This window comes from Carcharodon carcharias, chromosome 10 (genome assembly GCF_017639515.1).
Source record: "Carcharodon carcharias isolate sCarCar2 chromosome 10, sCarCar2.pri, whole genome shotgun sequence".
Classification (NCBI taxonomy): Eukaryota; Metazoa; Chordata; class Chondrichthyes; order Lamniformes; family Lamnidae; genus Carcharodon; species Carcharodon carcharias.
This window is the reverse complement of record NC_054476.1, coordinates 146259493-146279974: the sequence shown is the minus strand read 5'-3', so window position 1 is coordinate 146279974 and position 20482 is coordinate 146259493. Positions and strand designations below refer to the sequence as shown.

The 20482-nt window shown below is 43.6% G+C and overlaps 1 protein-coding gene and 1 long non-coding RNA gene across 6 annotated transcripts in view; one reads left to right on the top strand and one right to left on the bottom strand.

Annotated features, from left to right (window-relative positions):
- Positions 1–5009, top strand: part of LOC121283103 — a 43844-nt gene extending 38835 nt beyond the window's left edge. Inside the window, exon 2 of the long non-coding RNA XR_005944190.1 lies at positions 1153–5009. This is a non-coding gene — a long non-coding RNA (uncharacterized LOC121283103). The remainder of the gene's footprint in view (positions 1–1152) is intronic.
- The window catches only part of bcas3 (BCAS3 microtubule associated cell migration factor), a 1011809-nt gene that overhangs the window by 391251 nt on the left and 600076 nt on the right, over positions 1–20482 (bottom strand). The window lies entirely within an intron of this gene.

The window sequence follows — 20482 nt, the reverse complement described above, 5'->3', positions numbered from 1 at the left end:
GTACCAGCAGCAGCCACTGCTTCCCTGGTGGTGCTACCGTTTAATAGAGCTGCCAGCCTCTGATTGGCTGGCAACTCTCAGCAGAGTGGGACTTCCTCCCCTCAAAGTCCTTGATCCCGGCAAGGCCCACTGCTGTCCAGTTAAGTGCCTGAGTGACAATTCATTTGGTAGGCCTTTCCTCTTCAGCCAGGGGGCAAGACCCCTGTTGCCTTCATTAAATCCAGCATTTAGAAGCCATTCAGTGCTTTTTATTTGTATGGTGAAGAGTTCTAAACATTATCAAAGTATAAATGATCAATTGCAATGGCAGGCATTTGCTTCATTTAAGAAAAACACTTGTTATACTTCAGTGCAACACTGTTCCGAAAACACGGTCACATAGGGACTGAAGTGACTAATATTTAATTGCTTTGCTCAATTCCAAAAGTTCCTGAGGATTAATTAACGGTTTTTGAAGCAGAGCCTTTCCCCTGTGTGGGAGAGTTTCTCGGTGCAAAACTACAAAATAGGGGAAATGACAAGAATTTAAAATAAGCATATATAAAAACACGAAGCCTACATCAAAGCCTCCAATGTTTCGCACAAGTTTAATTTTAAGATATATCGAGGTAATTAAATTCGAGTTAGTTTTTATGTGCTGCAGATGCAATAGAGAAAAAAAAACAATGTAGGTGGGAAATATCTGTCTGTCCCATTGTTGGGTTGAGGAACAGAGGATGAAATCGCCAAGCAGATTAATCCTCAAATTCCACAGATTTCTTCTGCAAAGGAAGTTGTAGGAGATAAAAACAGCCCAAAATATTTTGCTCCCACGATCAGAGTGTACTGAGAGACACAGACAGTGAAATCCCTGACCTTCCAACCAAACTTTTCCAGATTTTATCAGGATAATTTATACAGTACTCTCAGGAGAGTGCAGACATTTATTTCCTCAGCATAACTTTATTCCTTTGAGGACTGTGTTTGACTAATTTTTGACCAGGTTTGAAAATACAATCTTGCTGAGATTCCCATTCTCTTTGTTTCTTGATGTTAGATTTCATTTAAATTTACAGTTGGAACTGCATTGTGGAGTGGTAACAATGTTAATATGTATATAACTGAATAATCAAATACTATCATTTTTTGAAGTTAATTTGTGTTTTCTGGTAGGTCTGAGTGGCCACGGTCATCGGACAAATAGATAAGTCCAAACGGGCAAGAGGAAGGAAGTGGAGCCTGAGCCTGAATCAAGGAACTATTCTCAAAGGAGACGTGAACCCAGAGGAAGACTCACATGATCCTAAACGGCGCAAAGGGAGCTATCGCTGTCTCACAGTCCTATTCATGTAATTCACAGACAATATATTAACTCATTACAAATCCCTCACCCTCACTACCACTAGGAGCAACAGCGCACAGAGGTGAGCTGTCTCACCAAAAAGTGGCAAAGGAAGGAATCAACAGGAATTGCTCTTCAGTATCGACTACTGGTTAGCCAGAGATCAAAGGTCATGGAAATGTCAACTACCCATCCTTTCAGCCAGGGTCTAGGGTGCATGGCCTACCGAGTACAAAGGAGAGAAAATGGATATAAAATACACAGAAGAAAAAGGCTCACATATTTCTTGCATTCCATTCCCAAAACGCCCATCAAAGGGGCCTTTCTTTCACTGATGAGAATAACACCTTTCCTGCCTTTTCACCCCTCACCCCCTCCTCCTTCCTATTGTCACATGTATCTGTTACCAGGAAGTAATTGTGATTAAGGCTAATCTTCCTGATACAAGAATAAACAAAGCTTCCCTCTGTTGCTGTCGGCCAGGTGAACAGAAATGATCTAATAACAGAGAAATTAATTTGTGCACACATGATGCAGGAAATTACCTGCTGGAAGAATGAACCTGGAATTATCTCAGGACACAAAGTCTGGAAACACTGGCTCATTAAACACTGTGCACAAATGCAATATATTGTGAACACAGCAATAACATTTGTAGCCTTTGTTTATTTAGATAATTTGCCTGTGTACTTCTCATAAATGGTTACGACAATGCTATAAAGGACTATTAGCATAATTAGCTTTATATGACACAAGTATTCCAACGATCCTTGATTTACAACTGGTAGCATGGTGCCTCCTGTGAGTTACTTGGTGCAGTAGAACTGTATTTAGTTCTAAGCACTGCACCTCAGGAAGGGTATATTGACCTTGGTGGGTGTGCAGCACAAATATACCAGACTAATATCAGGACTAAAAGGGTTAGTTTATTAGAATAGGTTGCCTAGATTAGGTATTACTTTGAATAAAGAAGATTAAGGGGTGATTTAATTGAGGTGTTTAAGATGATTAAAGGATTTGGTAGGGTTGATGGAGAGAAACTATTTCTTCTGTTGAGGGACTCCAGGACAAGGGGCATAACTTTTAATTAGAGCCAGGCCACTCAGGGATGATGCAGGAAACATTTCACACAGTAGTGGAAATCTGGAACTCTCTCCCCCAAAACACAGAAAGTAATTTCAAAACTGAGATTAATAGATTTATATACAGCAAGGGTATTAAGGGATATGGAACCAAGGCGGTTAGATGGAATTAAGGTATAGGTCAGCCATGATCGAATTGGATGGCAGAACAAGCTTAAGGGGCTGAATGGCTTCCTCCTATTCCTATGTTCCTAGAGCCCATGGAAACGTTAAGACAACAAGGAGCTACTGCGTAGAACCCTCACTTGTCAGTTTTCTCACCTCAGCTGAGTTGCCCCTAGGAGGTGGTTTCATGGGCATTATTCATCCATTGGTAACCTTACCCTAATGACCATTATTTACTGTGAGCCTTAACAGTGAATGTTGACAAGCTTTTTACCATAGGGTCAACACAACCACAGCCTATCATGTCTAACCTTATGTCTGCACCTGATTATTCCCTTCCAAATTCATGAACAGAGAAGCTTTTGTTAGTTTTTCTATCAACAAACCAGCTCAGATTAACTATTCCTGTACAGAGGGGTTAAACATGTGGTCTTTGTGAATGACTTAGCTGCTCATGGATTAAATATTATCAAAAGAATCCATGGCCCTCATTTCCGTAACCAACATGCACCTTCAGCCTGATGACACTCAGTGGAGCATATTCCACAAACCACTGTTTTTGCTCCTGTACTCACAGTGGCACCAAGATTGGAAATAAAATGCTGCAGATAGCACCTAATGTTAAATAATACAATAAGGGGGTAACACAACCCAGAGTTCAAATCTAACCATGGCAATTTATGAAGCTGAATTCAATAAATCTGGTAAAGTATAATATAGCAGCAGAAAATAACCATTACAAAGCTGCTGAATTGTCATAAAAACCCAACTGGTTCACTTATGTTAACTTGCCAGCCCTACATGCAACTCCATTCCCACTCTTACATGGTTAACTATTAATATTTAATGTGGGAAATAGATTCTGCCTTGCTTACGTCATGCGCATTTCAAGAGAAAGTAAAAAGAAACTAAATCAAAGCAGCAACTTCAATACTGTCAATATTGTTTGAAAGCCTGAAAACATCAGTCACAAATTTTGCCTCATCTTTTTCCCCCATAAATTTCACTAAACATTTCAGCTGTTACAATAATCCAAATAACAGATTGCCTTAACTCTTTTAAGACCAGGCGTCACTTTAGCAACATGCCAAATTACAATTCAACACAACTGATATTTATAATTTGCCACAAATATGTAGCAGATCTCCCACATCATTGCTCAAACTTTAAACAGACAAGATAATTGGAAGCTATACAAAAGGAAGGAAAAACTTTCACTTTAATGAAATGGAACTGAAGTACAGTAGCTCCTGTCTCACATGATCCTCATTGATATAATCCAGCTCCCCTGCCCAACATTCCTCTAACACAAATTAAATGGTCATTGACCTCATTGCTGTGTGAGAAATGGGTGCCATGTTTACCCATTGCATAACTGCAATTCAACAAGTGTGTGAAGCACTCTGGAATGTATCAGAGAGATATGATGAGGTGCTATATAAATGCCAATTCTTTCTAGTGTATGGAAATCAGAGTGTACAGAAGCATACAGAAGCTTGGGACATTCCTATCAAACTCCTCAGTTCTCTACTTATCACACGTGTTAAAAACTTCAAAATAAACAGGTTACCATTCCATTAGGACAAATGAAGTAATTCAATCTGAACACATCAGGTGTTGTATGATATTATCAGACTGCTCAGCTCCTAATGTCAGTTCTTTGGTATATTCATCATATTATTTAAGTATAAAATAACTGATTCAAATCATAGAAAACTACACAATTGTACAATATCTTAACTCATTTTGGATCAAGATCCAACCTTGATTCCACCTCACAATGTTTGTCACTTAAGTCCTTTTGTACAAGCCTTCTAAATATTATTACTGACCATTTTTGAGACACCAACAATCCTAAGTGTGCACTTTATCCTTTCTGGTGCATAAATCTTTACACACAGACATAAAGATAAATAAAAAGAAAAAATGAATGCATTCCTCACAACAGTCCAGAAAGGCCCGCACGTTGGCACTGGTATCATTTGTGATGAGCATTTCGAGTAGTCTGTTTTTATTTCAGATTTCCAGGATCCACGGTATTTAGCTTTTGTTTTACTGACTGAATATTGTATTGATTATTTTAAGGATTGATAAATTGAATATGGTACTGAATGAAATACAACAATGAAATGTTATAACTTAGGTGTCAAAATGTACATCACACTGTTGGCATTGCTCTAATCAGAATGTTTACAATACATCTCTCAACAAATATCACACATCAATCCATTGCAAAATAAATGTCAGTGGGCATTTGATTGCTGAAATCAGGTTTGCAAGCACTTGCAGATCAGAACTGAACACCCAGATCAAATCAAAAGTGTACTCAGGACTGTCTTAGGTTTATTCTAGCTGTTTTAAAGACAAGTTGATAACTATAGTTATTAAATAAATACAGTTGTAAAGTTGCAATTAATTAAAACTTGTCAATGAATGTTTGCGATGCAACGTGTCTGAGTCCCGTGTTGATGTAATTTCAGAGAATAGGAAAGTGGAAACAATATCGAAAGAAATTCTGCATTAGATAGAGTCAAAATAAGATTTTGCTGGTTGAGGTTTGAATTCAGCATTGGGACATGATGAATTCAAGGAAAAGATGGCTTTTGGGAGAGGGTGGGGTGTCAATGTTCAAACATTGTCCTGAGTTTTTCCCTTCGGCAGGCGCGCGCAATCGGGGGGCCCAAGGACAGTCGGGAAACAGGCCCCCGATCGCGATCTCACGCTGGCTGGTCAATTAAGGCCCACTCAGCATGAAATGTGTCTTCCCAATGATCAGGATGGGCTGAGCGGGTCGGGACGGGGGCCTGTTTGGTACTGGGTCCAATTGCGACCCGGCGGGCGATTTAAAATCGGCAGAGGCAGCTCCCTGAAGGCTGCCAGAGGAGAATATATTCTGCGGTCTGGAGATTAGGGCAATGGCCTTAACAGCAGCTGGAGACCTCAGGTGGGAGGGCAGGTTGGGTGAGCACTCGGCCCCCCCCCTTTTCCAGACGAGTGCCTTGCGGTCCTCGTGGAGGAGGTGGGTGTCAGGCGGAATACTCTCGTTCCCTGGGATGGCAGAAGGAGGCCATCATATCAGAACAAAAAAGCTCGGGAGAAGGCTGCAGCTGAGGTCAGCAGCCACCACGTCATGAAGCGCACATGGGTGCAGTGCTGCAAAAGATTCAACGACCTGCTGTGCTCGGCAAGGGTGAACACAGTGTTGGCATGGATTGACGTGGGGAATTTTTAAGGGCTGGCTGTCCCTCCCGTGGAGCTCAGGGGTATTAGAGTTTATTGCCAAATGTCAATTACGCTGGAGCTGGCCAAGGGGGTGAGCCCTGGTTGTGTAGCCTGAGTGCCTTGCGGCTCAAGTGCCACAACTCTGATGTGCCCTGCAAGGTGTTCCTCAGGTGGGGTTGGCCAGGCTGCAATGGCGCTGCAGATAGAGAATGGACTAATCAATGCTCCTCTGTCCTTTCAGGAGAAGAGGAGCCATAGAAACATAGAGAGTTCAAGGACAGCTGGAGGCCCCCCAAACCTAATCACAACGAGATTCGAAATGGATGCTTTCAAACTGGAGAGCCGCCACCCACCTCGGTCAGCTGGTTGTGGAGAGGCAGGGGTCTTTGATGAAGGTAAGAGTGCAGTGCACAGAGGTGAGAGCTTCAGATTGTGCAAACATTCTAGTGTAGTTTCATCATTGATAGGAGCCTCAAAATTTGAATCCCCATTGATCACTGAAAGAGGATGGCACCATGATGCAGATCTCCATTGGCTCATCAGGGCACCTGGTATGCACAGTGACTGTGTGATGACTTAAACTAATAATGGTCATTGTTCTCCCTTAGATTTGCCAGCACGCATTCATACGTAGGATCTTGAGAAGCCACCCTTGACGCCAATGCACCTGCATTACACCCGCTCTCTGAACTAGGCACCAGTGCAGATACCAGCACTTCAGTGGGGGTTAGATCGGCAATTAGCATCTCGGTGCACAGCGGTGAGGGCACCATGCTCACTTGAGGAGCAGACGGAGGCAGAGAGTGCCCAGGGTGCTTGCAGTCGGTGGACTGGTGGAGGCCAGGACGATGCTGAGTCGAGGGCAGATTATGAACCTCTGGAGTCGTCCATTAGACAGAAGATGCTGGATGTCCAGCAGGATGTGCAGGAGGATTTGCGGAGATCCATGAGGGTATGCATGCCATGATCTCTGTTGTGGAGGAGTCCATGCGGAGCATGAGCACTGCGTTGATCCTCATCTCGAATGCACTGCCTCCTCCATTGAGAGAGCGGTGACTCTCATGGTGAGGCAGCTCCAGGGACAGAATCAGGGATTCCTGGGGTTGCGCTTGGACCTGCAAGCTCTCACACAGGCAAGGACTTCAGGTGGTCAGTACCAGTGTGGGAGATGGATGAGGAACCCAGTATCCTAGCCAGGTGCCCACCCATCAATGGCGAGCGGCAAGATCCAGAGCGACCTCACGTTAGTGTACGAGCTGCTTGTTGTCTCTGCGGGCTCCTCTCAGGGTACTCTCGATGATGACAGCAGCTCTTCCACCCCTCTGCCAGTGACCGTGGCAACTGATGAGGCTGTAATGACTGGGGAGATGCCAGCCGTGGCACTGGCTGCTCCCTCCTAGGCAGGGCCAGCACAGGCTCCACTGGCCAGAGGACGACCGCCGAGGTCATCAAGGCTAACAGAACTGCAGAGTCAGCAGGCTGTCTCCAATGCCGGTGCCAGCGAGGGGGGCAGGATGGGACCAAGATGCAGCACTCAGAAACATAAGTTAAAACACCATGAACACAAGAGGGACTGTTCACGGGTGATCTTCTGTTCTGTCATGTTTTGTTTATATTTTTACTGGTGTGGGCATTAACACTAGATATGGTAATGTTCATTTGTTTTGAGTGTCAAAATTATATAAATTTTGCTTTTGTTTTAATGGTCTGAGAATGCTTCACCATTTTTTTTTGGTGCAGGGTATGCCAGTACCTAAGGCTGGACATGAATGACTCTAAACTTTATTGCACTGTCACTGGGTGGACTTTGGGTTCAAATGAAAGGGTCATTTCAGGCATCTGGGATGGAGGCATGGTATGATGTAGAAGCAGATGTTTGGCAGCCTTGCTGAAGGAGCATTGGATCAAGGTATCCCTGGTGTCCCTGCTTCCCTGAAGAATACAGAGGTCTGCCTCCACGCCCTTAGCGTTCTCTTCACCGTGCTCCTCTTCAGACTTACTACTGGATTCATCCTCTGTGGCCTGTGGAGCTGCCTCAAGATCCTCTTCCTCCAGTGGGTCATCCCTTGCCAGTGCCAGATTGTGGAGAGCGTAGCATGCAACTAAGATCAGTTATTTCTGCTCTGGGGGGTATTGTAGTGCTCCCCTGAACGGTCCAGGCATCGGAAGTGCATCTTCAGAAGACCCATTGTCCTCTCTATCACCACCCTTGTGGAGGCATGACTCCTATTATAATGCTGCTCTGCCTCTGTTTTTGGGTGGCGGAGAGGCATCGTAAGCCACCTTTTCAACGGATAGCCCTTGTCACCCAGCAGCCATCCATCCAGTCAGGCTGGAGCACTGAATAGCCTTGGCACCTGGGAGCTGCCAGGGTACCTTGCACAGACTTGCAGAATCTGCGTCTTGTGGTTACAACTATCTGGACTTTCATCTAGTGGAATCGATTCCTGTTGACGAAGGCACCACCTGGTCCACTGGCACCTTGATGGCCACTTGTGTGCAGTCGATTGCACCCTGGATGCAGAGGAACCCAGCAATCGCTGAAAACCCTCTGGCTCACTCAGCCTGGCTAGCCTCGTCCACACGGAAATGAATAAATGTCATCACCCACCTGAACAGAGCTTCTGTCACCAGCTTGATGCAACTGTGGACAGCTGATTGGGACACTCCACAAAGATCGCCCACTGACCCCTGGAAAGAGCCAGAGGCATAGAAGTTGAGGGCCTACTGTGGCCGTCAGAGTCACTGGTATGGGGTGTCCACCCACACAGTCAAGGTGATCTCAGGCCCAACCATATGGCAAATGGAGGTCACAGTCTCCCTGGAGGGGTGGAGCCTTCTTCGGCATTGCACCTCAGACATATTGAGGTAGCTGCATCGCTGCCTGTAAACCCTGGCAGCATGACAGTGCTGTCTTCTGCGGCTCCCTCACGCCTTGGACTACCTGCTGGCCCTGCGCCCCTCCTCCCACAGGTTGCTTCCCTGGAAACTGCATTGGGACACCTGGCTTCCTCTCCCTTCTGCCCCTCTCTTCCTCCTTAGAGGAGGTGCTTCCAGTGGAGAGCACAATCCCCATTACCAGGGTTACAGAAGGCTGTCTGATACCTGGAAGGGTCCAGACGGTCAAAATTCCCCAGGGGCCTTAGGGACACCATAGATTGAAGCCTAGAAATGCTAAGACTGAAGCTCAGAAGAGATGAAGTTGTCAAGTTCAAATAAGTTTGCTACTATCTCCTAAACTGCTTATTACTCACAATGGCAATGCTGCTGTCCCTTTTTATCCTGCCCTTGGATGAGGTTTTGCAAAAAGTGGGTTGCCCGCCTGCCCGTGCAATGAGTGCGAAATCACACGGGCAATGTAAAATCAGGATCAATTGCCTTTTTAATGGCCTTAAGTGGCCTTTTAATTGATAGTAGGCACAGCTACAACACCTGCGCGCATCCGCTGATCTGAAGATTGCGCACGTGTGGGGTGACGTCAGTACGCTCGCCCGACATCATCTCGCGTGTTTTCACACCCGATCAGGTCAAGTGTGCGCCCGCCTGCGAGGCGTAAAATTCTGTCCATTGCTTCTACCTTAGTAATGGGACTGCCGCTGACACAAGATTATTGCTCCCTTTGTCAGTTGCAGTAGTCAAGTTATCAAACTTCCAAGCTTTACAACAGGAAGTAAATGGGGCTTCAGTGTATTTTTCTTGTTCAAGTTGCGCTCCCATGCTCCAGCTGGCAGACTATAACCACCTGTACAGGGCACAACTCGATAGACTGGCATGCTTATTGGGACAAATCAATTACCATTGGAACATTGTCAAAAAGCACTAGGGTTGAGGTAAAATTTTTAGAATCTGTTTCTCATTCACTGTTTTGGATCTGTGGAGGTTTCATAAACCAATATGCTCCTTACTCTTAAATAAGCTTGTTATAATACACTGACTTTTCTGCTCATACACCAAGAGGCTGTGCAGGACTGCAAGAAGTCTCAGTTACTTGTTAAGCTTCATTAATCATCTGTGAAAGAGGTTAAAACAAAAAAAAACTCACTCCTGAAATTAAATTAATTTAAAACCAACAGAGTGTCACAATTGGGGCTGAGGAATTTACAGCAGGAAACACCACTGGGGCTCAGGTGACTTCATAAATCATTACACTAAGTGTCTTGTTTCTCTGCAACTATCTACATCACTTACATATCATATATAATATTGATATAGATCTTAACAAAATAAAACCAGTACCTTTGTCTTGTAAGAAAAATATGATTGGTAGCAATAATGCAGCACACATTCAGGTTAAGACAAGGGGACATAATCTTGGAATTCAAGCGAAACCATGTGAAAACTAATCCAGGGAAATCTTCTTCCCATAATGGGCAGTGAGAACATGGAATAGCTTCCACAAAAGGCTATCAGTTCAAGGCTTATTGAGATGTTTAAAAAGAAATAGATATTTACTTGAAAAATAAGAAAATGAATGGATGTAGAAAGACGACAGGAAATTAGGACTAAAAGGTAATAACTGCCATAGCTAAAAAAATAACAGAGCAGGCTCAATGGACTGAAGTGCTTAATGCATTTCCTATATAGATTATCCAATTCAAAACTATCATGTTCTTGGCTAACATTTCGTTATATACAATACATAGTATAAGATCAATCCTAGATTTTACCTGGATTCACCTATGTTGTACTTTGTATGTATTGCTGAGTTCCCTGGGGCTGAACACTGGTTCCAATAACTTGAACAGCAAATTGCTGGCTTACTCTCAACCAGATAGATTTGAACCTTTGACTTGTCTTTGTAGCTTGCTTATCCTCAATGGAAAAGTGTTAATGGGCTCTTGGCTCAACTGCCCAATGGTGCCCTGAAAAGCAATGATGTCATCCATCTTGACAAAGATGTAACAAAAATGGTCGCTGCCTCTTCTTTTTGCACCAAGGTGGAGAACTTGCCAGCAAAATAGCATATTGTCGAATGCTCTGGTTGTGAGCCCATTACAACGAGGCAAGGCAAACAGAGTGCCAAAATTCATGGAAACGATAGCTGATTGTCAGTGGCTACATCAACTTTTAGCTAAAGGAGGTGGTACAATGGGAAGAACTGAAATATGGCCCAACAATTTGAGGAAGCTGCACTGAACTGACAATTTTATACTCAGTTCATTAATTGGAATGAGTTGATTTAATAGTCCACAAAAATTGACTCAAGCCCCCAACTCACTACTAAAACCAATCTGTGTGGATCTGAAAATTTATGCCCCTTAATTTTTAGATATAATAATTATTCAGCTTTGCTCTTTTCCAAGAACAAGTTCCCAACCAGACTAAATAAATGGAACATCTTGTCATGGGTACCTACAGGGGAGTTCCATAAACTTCCAGATATGACAAAACTCAAATCCCTTCTCATGCTGCGATCAATGAATATAATGAACAGTAGGAATGTCAGCTGTCTAAACAGTACTCAAAATCACAGACATTTACGACGCAGAAGGAAGGCATTCGGCCCATCATGCCTATGCCAGCTAAAAAAATATCTATCCAGCCTCTGTCCTGTCATCACAGCACTAACCTAATCCTTCAGGCAATTTCTTAATCACGATCCAAGTTTTATCTTGAATTTCCAGGGTTTTTACGTCCAGTGAAGAAACTTTTACAAGTGCACCAGTATCTAGTAGATATTTTGGCAGGATCTCTTTCTCAAGCAGCATTGACTGTTGTTTACTAGATTATTGTTCTTTAACTAGATCACCATCAAGTTTGCTTCTAATAATCTATTCGGCATCAATTATTATTGATGCAAAATATCTGTAGTTGCTCAGATATGGTTTGCCATATTTTGTGTATATTATCTCGTTTCTAATCTTGTGGGGCACCACAGTAGTCAGTGACTCTCTCATGATGATTCTGAGCACTTCATAAATGTTGCCCCTAGTTTTCTTCATCCCTGAGATAGATGCTCTCCATCCCTGGAGAATTGCTTGTTTTAAGCACTAATGATGACTTTCTAATGTTAGAGTCTGTAATATTTCATGGATTATCTTCAGTGATGCAGGGTATTTAGTCTTCTCAAGTGAGTACTTCAAGGAAATGGCATTGGATAGATTAGCTACTGTGTGTTCATCCTCAATTTCATTCCCATTACTGTTAAGACAGCAGCACAGAGTTTTGAGCAGCTCTACCCATCACTCATAAAAGTAGGAAGTTCCTATTATACAGTATAAAGTGGCAGTTGGACTGAAGTGCATTCTGGGCTGGAGCATAATAATATTGGGCTGTTAATAATTTGTTAAAGCTTTAGCCTAGCATTTTGTCCTTTCAGCAGCACTCCGGGTTGGTGTATATAAGTTTACTGTTGCTCTATCCATCCAGACATCCTTTTCTTTGCTCAGGGTTGCAGTCTGCCCTCGGACAGGTGGTGTCTCGTGAGAAAACCTCTTCTTATTTGTTTTATTAAATCCATCCTGACTGCTGTCAACGATACCAAAGGGCAGGGTTTCTGTGCCTCCGATCTGCATTCCCAGAACACAGCCATGCTCATTGGACCTGAATGCGGCCACTATTTGCCACAACAAACTGCCTTTATCCCTCCCGAGGTAATTACAGGCCCAGGTCAAGGACTCCAGACCATATCGATTACACTTCGTAGCACTGACGACCCCCAAGCACAGGCCGTCTCCACTCAGGCACGGACAGCTTTTAAGTACACGAGACGCCAGGCCTTCTCAGAACTCTCAATGCCAGTAACTAGAAACCGGTGACCAGTCAGCCTTATCAGCTCTAGCCTGTGGCACTGGGGAGATCTGCCTTGGACTCTGTGTACTTTCTTTTTTCAAAAGTGCCTTGTGAGCATTACATTCTGTCCTACACTCCAAATGATTTCACAAACACCTTTACTTCCTAAATCTCTTGCATTCCAATAAACAGGAAAGCAACATTGCATTTACAGTACGACTGATGGATTAAACTGCAATTTTCTGTCTGATCCCCTTGTCTCAGGCTCTTAGCTCTCCTCAGCCACCTTCAGCCAAGTGGATAAACGAAGCATTGGGCTGAATTTTACACTGAGCGGACAGGCATGCGCCAACCTGGTTGGGCGTAAAATCGCGTGAGGTGAAGTTGGGCGAGTGTCCTGATGTCATCCCGCGCTTGCATGATACTTCGCTTGGCAAGCGCACGCAAAAGTCGGATATATGCCCGCTGACAATTAAGAGGACAATTAAGCCCATTAATGGCGTAAATGTCTGTCATTTTACGTAGTCTGTCCAACCTTATGGTTGGCAGATGGGCAAATCGGCCAGGCGGCCTTTGCATTTTTCATCAAATCTCATCCATAGGCGGGATGGGATTTCCATAAAGAAATGAAATATAAATACATTTCTGTGGACAGCATTTTCATTAACTAAATTTTCAGGTGACTGATTATGATGCATGGACACTTTTTTCAGCTTTTGAAACCTTTATTTTTGCTGTTTCAGGTCTTCAGCTTCCTGAAGCAGCTCTCTGCTACAGGGAACTTCCTGTCAGTGCTGGCCAGTGCCCTCGTTGACACATTGCCCGCCTTCTTCCCATCCCACCTTGGCAGCGCTGAGCTTTTCAGCGGGCGTTTCACGCCGGCTGGCTGTTAATTGGCCAGCCAGTGTGAAATTGTGATCCGGGGCCGATTGCAGTCGGCTGTCCGTTTCCCGGCCGATCCTGGGCCTACTGATCCCGCCCACACACCGAGCTGAAAATTCAGGCCATGGACTTTTCTATGACTTAACTCAGGTACTGTTCGGTGGAAAAGAAATTCACTCACCAGAGAGACACATTTGTCAGTCTTCACTGCTTCGACAGATATGCAAACTTATTGGGCTGACCTAAATCTGGGGAAACTCATCAGTAACCAGCAGATTCCAGGGGCTGAGCAGGTTTTTTTCGGTGGTGGTGGTGGTGGTGGTGGGGGGGGGGCACTTACAAAATGCACTCATTGGCTTGAGTTTAAGGATGTATTAACTACCAGACCTCAGTTAAATGTTGCCAGAGCACTTTCTGCCCAGAATATGTGAGAAAATGCCGCAGAGCGGTTGCGCAGGGCAACACTGGGATTTCAAGGTAAGTGTGGGGAATGTTGGGAGGAGATTTCTGGAGGGTCTCACACAGAGAAATAGGGGAGATCAAGGCAAGAGAGACCTTAACTTTCCTTGAGGGGCCCAGACTAGTACTCCTCTCCTCCTGGCACCACAAAGGAAAAATCTTTTACTTAACTTGGGAGGATTCTCTTGACCCTTCCCACCAGCTGTCAAACAGCTTCAGCCTGCTGGGAGAGCTGTGGCCACTTCCTTAGCTGGTATTCACATGCAGAAAGCTCATTAATATTTCTGTACAAGGCTCCTGTGCGAGTCCAGTGGGCACACACTGGCAACCAAAACCAGCAGCACTAAAATTAGAGAGGGTGGGAGGGCAGCAGGATATAGTGCTGCTCCTGTTTAAACTACTCACTCCGTTTCCATCCAGAGAGGAGCTGTGTAGGACTATGAACTGGAGAATTTCATTAATTCTGAGGAATTGCCATTCCAGGTTTAAAATAACCTAACAAAACAGGAAGGTGTTTGCAAATTTTGCACCACCCACCCACAAAACCAGATTCTGGACATTAGCTGGTGAGGATTTTCAGGTGATTTTAAAAGTCGAAGAAACCAGATGTCAGCTTTCAGTGACACCACTGCAGGAGATCAATAGTTAAACAATTACCTTGAAAGCCATTGCTGGGGAAGGAAGCATCAAAGGCTCTAATGGTTCAGCCCTAATTATAATCATCCATAAAATTAACATACAGGTCGACTTGATGTTTTTCAGGTTAGACATGGCGATAAAGCCTGATAAGACAAGGCACCACAGCAAGCAATCAAAGAGCTAGATAAACATCGACTCATAAACTGCCATCAATCCAACTGTAGCAGCCATATCTGGGGAAACACTTCCTGGTTCAAAGAAGGTTATAAAAATTTATGATCCAGTTTAAAATACAATGATTCAAACCGAGCCAATCTCCTACACCTAAACTCACAGTTAAATCTCCAATGTAAAATGTCTTATTCTGTAAAATCGTTTTATGTTTGCTGTACTTACTTCTTAAAGCCATAGTACAATACAGTAACTACACAGAACAGAAAGACTCATATTCATAAGAGGGGGATAATGTTAGTACTGAACACATGCCGATGACTGATTTCTGCACATGCTCAACCATTTAGGCAAAACCACCCAAAAAACATTTTCATACTCTTGTTAGCAATTAAAAATAACAGGATATCTAGTCACAGGTTACATTGGCTGTCTGCAGAAGAGAAGCACACTCACTTGTATCATCTGACTTTACATGGCTCAGCACCATTTGAACACAGGACAGATCTAACAATGCCTCAAAAGTACTTCATTAGCTACAAAGTGCTTTAAAATATCTTGAGGTCATGAAAGACGCTATATAAATGCAACAAAAACAGAAAATGTTGGAAAAACTCAGCAAGTCTAACAGCATCTGTGGAGAGAAAAACAGTTAATGTTTCGAGGAAGTATGACTTTTCTTCAGAGCTAAAGAGAAGTAAAAATGTGATGAAATGTAAACTGTTTAAGGGGGCTGGAGCAAGTGAAGTTGGATAGGAGGCCAGCAATAGGTGGAGGCAAAGAATAGACTGACAAAGATGTCAAGAACAAAAGTACAAAGCAGGTGTTAATGGTAGTGGTAAGGACTAAAGGAGGTGCCTATAGTGGTATTAAGGTAAGGAAGCAGAATGTGATAATAGCAGGACAAGGGTAAGTACTCTGAAAAGAACAACATGAACAAATGTTCTGTTAAAGGGTCATGAGGACTCGAAACGTCAACTTTGTTCTTCTCCGCCGAGGCTGCCAGACCTGCTGAGTTTTTCCAGGTATTTCTGTTTTTGTTATGAACAAGTGACAGATGGTCCTTATGGGGGTGGGATGGGGGGAGGGGACAGTGGTGGGGATAAAAGATTGAAAATAGGATAAAAGGTGGGGACAAAACAATGAATAAATGAATAAAGGTGAAAATAAATAAGAATAAAAAAAGTGGATTAAAAAAATTAAAATAAAAAAATAAAAATGAACATTGAAAAAAGAACTGAAAAAGGGATGAGGATAGGTGCCCCAAACTGAAGGGGGTGCAAGTGAAGTGCTACTTCACCTGAAAGGAGTGTTTGGGCCCTTGGACAGTGAGGAGGGAGGAGGTAAAGGGGCAGGTGTTGCACCTTCTGCGATTGCATGGGAAGGTGCTGTGGAATGGGGATGAGGTGTTGGGGGTGATGGAGGAGTGGATCAAGGTGACCCAGGGGGAACGGCCCCTACGGAATGCTGACATGATGTGGGGGGGGGGGGGGCGCTGAGAGGAAGATGTGTTTGGTGGTGGCATCTTGCTGGAGTTGGTGGAAATGGCAGAGGATGATTCTTTGAATGCGGAGGCTGGTGGGGTGAAAAGTGAGGACAAGGGGGATCCTATCATGTTCCTGGGAGGGAGAGAAAGGTGTGAAGGTAGAGGTGTGGGAGATGGGTCAGATATGGCTGAGGGCCTTGTCAACTACCATGGGTGGGAAACCTCAGTTAAGGAAGAAGGAAGACATGTCAGAAGCGCCGTTTTGGAAAGTGGCATCATCGGAACAGATGCGCCTCCATCTGCTTCAGATACCAAGTCAAAGTTAAACCTTGCTCCAGTCTTTAATGTTGTGACACCATTGATGGGCATCTTTTCAAAGATGCTGTCAACTGGTTTTGCTTTTCTATGTAGACATCACTCCTGGTCTGCAACTTAACACCTAATAACTGTAGCTCATTAATACTGTACAAGTAAAAGTCAATTAAGACTATCAGATTCAATATACAGACCATGCCATAATACTGCTAAACAAACCACAAAATCAATGATCCGCTGCTGAGTAGAACCATACCTGTCTAAATAATCACCAGCTATAGACAGCAGTTTTAAAAGACTATCTAATTCAGTTAATATCAGCATATTTAAATCACCAATAGTTAACCATTTAACTCATTTTAAATGATGCCTTTTAATCACTGGAGAGATTTTAAAATTTAAAATCATCTTAAAAACTTCCCAATCAAGTATACAAATTATTTTTTTAAATTGCAGCCATACAACAGAGACTTCAAGAATGTGATCTTACTGAGATTTCAAATGATGATTACAATAGAAAAAATATTAATATTGCATCTCATGTCTTTTAAAAATCTTTTTTCTTCCCGAAATGTTTCAATGCGCTTGACACACAAGAATTATTTTGAAATGTAAAGACTATTATGTAGAAAATCTTGGCAATGTGCTGCATGAAAATCAACTAGGGTGACTTACTGGGATTTGAGAGGGTGTTAATGCAGGATCTTTTAAGTTCGGAGGTTGAACCAGACTGATTGCAATCTCGGCATCCTTTTTAAATCTGAGCTAAGCTGCTAACTTTATATCCTCTCCATTACCAAGATTGACTATTTCCACCTCTGTAATATTGCCAGTCTCTGTCTTTCCCTCAGCCCATTTGCTGTTGAACTCTCTGTCTCTGCTATTGTTACCTCCAGATTCCAATGACCTCCTGGTCAGCCTCCCACCTACTATCCTTCATAAACTTGAGCTGACCCAAATCTTTGCTGCCCATATCCTAACTTGTGCCAAGTCTCATTTAGCCATCGCCTCACTGCTTGCTGATCTACACTGGCTCCTGGTATGTCAGTATCTCAATTTTGAAATTCTCATCCTTGTGTTCAAATCCTTCCACAGTCTCACCCATTCCTATCTCTGTAACCTCCTCCAGTGCTACAACTCTGGCTTCTTGCACTTCCCTGATTTCATTCACTCAACCATTGGTGGTCATACCTTCAGCAGTCTAGGCCGTAAGCTCTAGAAGTTCCTCCTTAAACCTCTCTGCCATGCTCTGCTGCTTTAAGTTGCTCCTTAATACTTTTGATCACCAGTTCTAGTATCTCCTTATGCAGCTTGGTGACAAATTTTGTTGGACAACTCTTCTGTTAAGTGCCATGGGATGTTTTACTATATTAAAGAAGCTACATTAATGCAAATTGCTGAACTTTTCTGTGGGCGGCTCATGTGTTGGAACAATTCATCTGGGTTTGGCTTCACTTTGCTAATCTGAGTGAGCTACAATAGAAGCTTACTGGTGTAGGTGGTAAACCTGCTGAATTACGTGGAAAAATCCTGGCTCTTGTATAGAAAGCTGACACAGACTCTGGGTTTTTATACAATGATGTATGCATCTACTTTGTTTATTGAACCTCTATGAATATTCCATCAAAATAAATAAATGCAGAACACAGGCTGGAAGAGGATTACGACAATCAAACCTGAGTAAGTCTCAGCTCATTTGTACTGAATTAGTTGATCTCAGCTGAGATGACTGCAGAATGAATCACTCAATTTGCCCCTGTTTAGGGTTCTCACTCTTGATCCTTAATCCCTACTGACATTGAGTGAGGACAAGATAGGGATTCGCCTTGCCAGCACTCAGTGATAATTCTCACACATGAAGGATGATTACCTGGCTGAGGTACTGGAGTCTGATTGGTACCTGGGGAACTGTTTCCAGCAAACAGGTTAACACCTTCAGAAGAGGAGGAAAAGGGATAAAATTGGTGAGAGAAAAACTTAACAGCAGTTGCTGTAAACTCACTAAATAAATGTTTTTCTCTGAAGAAGGGTCATACGGACCTGAAACGTTAACTGTTTCTCTCTCCACAAATGCTGTCAGACCTGCTGAGCTTTTCCAGCATTTTGTTTTTGTTTCTGATTTCCAGCGTCCACAGTATCTTGCTTTTATCTATTTTTTTTCTTACATTATCTCATCCATGTAGAAAGATGTATATATATAACACCTTATTATATTGTCAAAATGACTCAAAGCACTTTACATAATGAATGCTTTGGAGTCAGTGACCGTTATTATGTAGACAAACGTGGCACTCATTCTGCAGCAACAATGCCTTTCAGACACAATGAACTGACTAGCTGGTTAATCAGCTTTGGTTGACGGATCAGGTTATTGATCAGGTTACCCGGAGAACTGCCTCCCCTTCATTGTACAGGGATTGTTAACATTGACCCAAACATGAAGACAGGACGTTGTTTTACCTGTCCTTCTGAAGGACGGCACCTCCAATAATGCAGCATTCCCTTGGTACTGCACTCTAATGTCACTCTAGATTATATGGTCAAGTTCTGTTTTAACAAAAAAATTTTTGAATGTTGTTACTGTGACAGAACGAGCAGGTAAATGTTGTAGGGTGTTGGATAGTTCTTAATGAAGTCTTTGTGGCCTTTAGTAGGTTAACTGTATGTATTTATTAACTATAAAAACTATGCACATATTATACAGTAAAGGGTTCAAGCTAGGAGCTGTCTCCATGCTGCTTGTGCACACGGTTCTGTCCAGCACTAGACTGACCCGTAGGTGCGGGTTGTGTGTTCTCTTACATTACTGCATGGGCAGTACTCTACTCACATTAACCCAAATGTGCCAGACCCTAATACTACAGGAAATACACTAGGATTTAGGTGAAAGATAACTAACATGCGGCAGAATTTTCTGATCCTGCCAGTAGTGGGAAGCTTGGTGGGTGGGAAAACTTAATTTGGCATGAGGCCAAAAATCAGTTTCCCGATGGTGGAATGAACTTTAGCAATTAAAGGCTCAGGACTTTAAAGGCTGGTTAAAAGCGGGTTGAGCTTCCTGACAAATGTTCGGAACAATGTTGGGAAGCCCTTTTGCATGCATTAGCCGGTCATGCATGCTCATTAAAAGGCCAGCTTGCTGGAATTAAGATCTCCCTCCAAATTAAACTCCCCACCGGCGAGAAATTAAAACTTTCACATTTATGGCCGTATATTAGTGGCATTCTCCTGGCAATCTGACTTCTTCCACAACTTTAAAACGAGTAGACACTGCTTTGTCCTTCTTGGGGACCGCTCACAAATCTCAGCTTCTTGACTCAGATCAGGTGCCAGTGGATCATGTTGCATGAAGGCTGGGTATGGGAGGCAGCTAAGGGTGGAGGGCCCTCCAGGTAAAAAAGACAAGATTGTCTGGTGCAGGGCGGGAGGTAGTGAGGAAATGCGAGGGTGCTGGGACATGGGATGGAGGGAAGGGCCTTCTTGGGTCTGGATGTCTTGTGGTTGGGTTGGGGAAGGGTTTTCTGGGAAAGGATAGTGGGGGTGGAGATTATCCTCGAGGGCGAGGTCCATGCTGTCTACGGTGGGGTCCTGGGGGTTGAACTGAGGGTACTGGGCAGCAAAGGGAAAAGATACAATGAGAGGGGGAAGTGGGATGTAGTAGGCTGGCAGGTCCAGGGTGATAGTCGGATAGCTAAAGGTTTCATGGTGGGGGGGGGGGGGTCACGGAAAGGGATGAAACAGATGGCTCGGATAACGGGAGGATCAGGGTCAGGGTGGTCATGGGGATGATAATGGCTAAAGGCTCAGAGGGGAGAGAAGGCACATGAAGGGTGATGACTATAGGCACAAGACTAATGGGGAAGTTCAAGGTTGACAGAGGGGAGAGGAATGATTGTATTGGGTGGGCTATGGATGATGAGGGGGGATGTTGGAGGGTGACAGGGGAAGGTTGGAGGTGGTGGAATTAGTCTGAAATGTGATATGCACCATTTTGGTATTCTCAGCTGT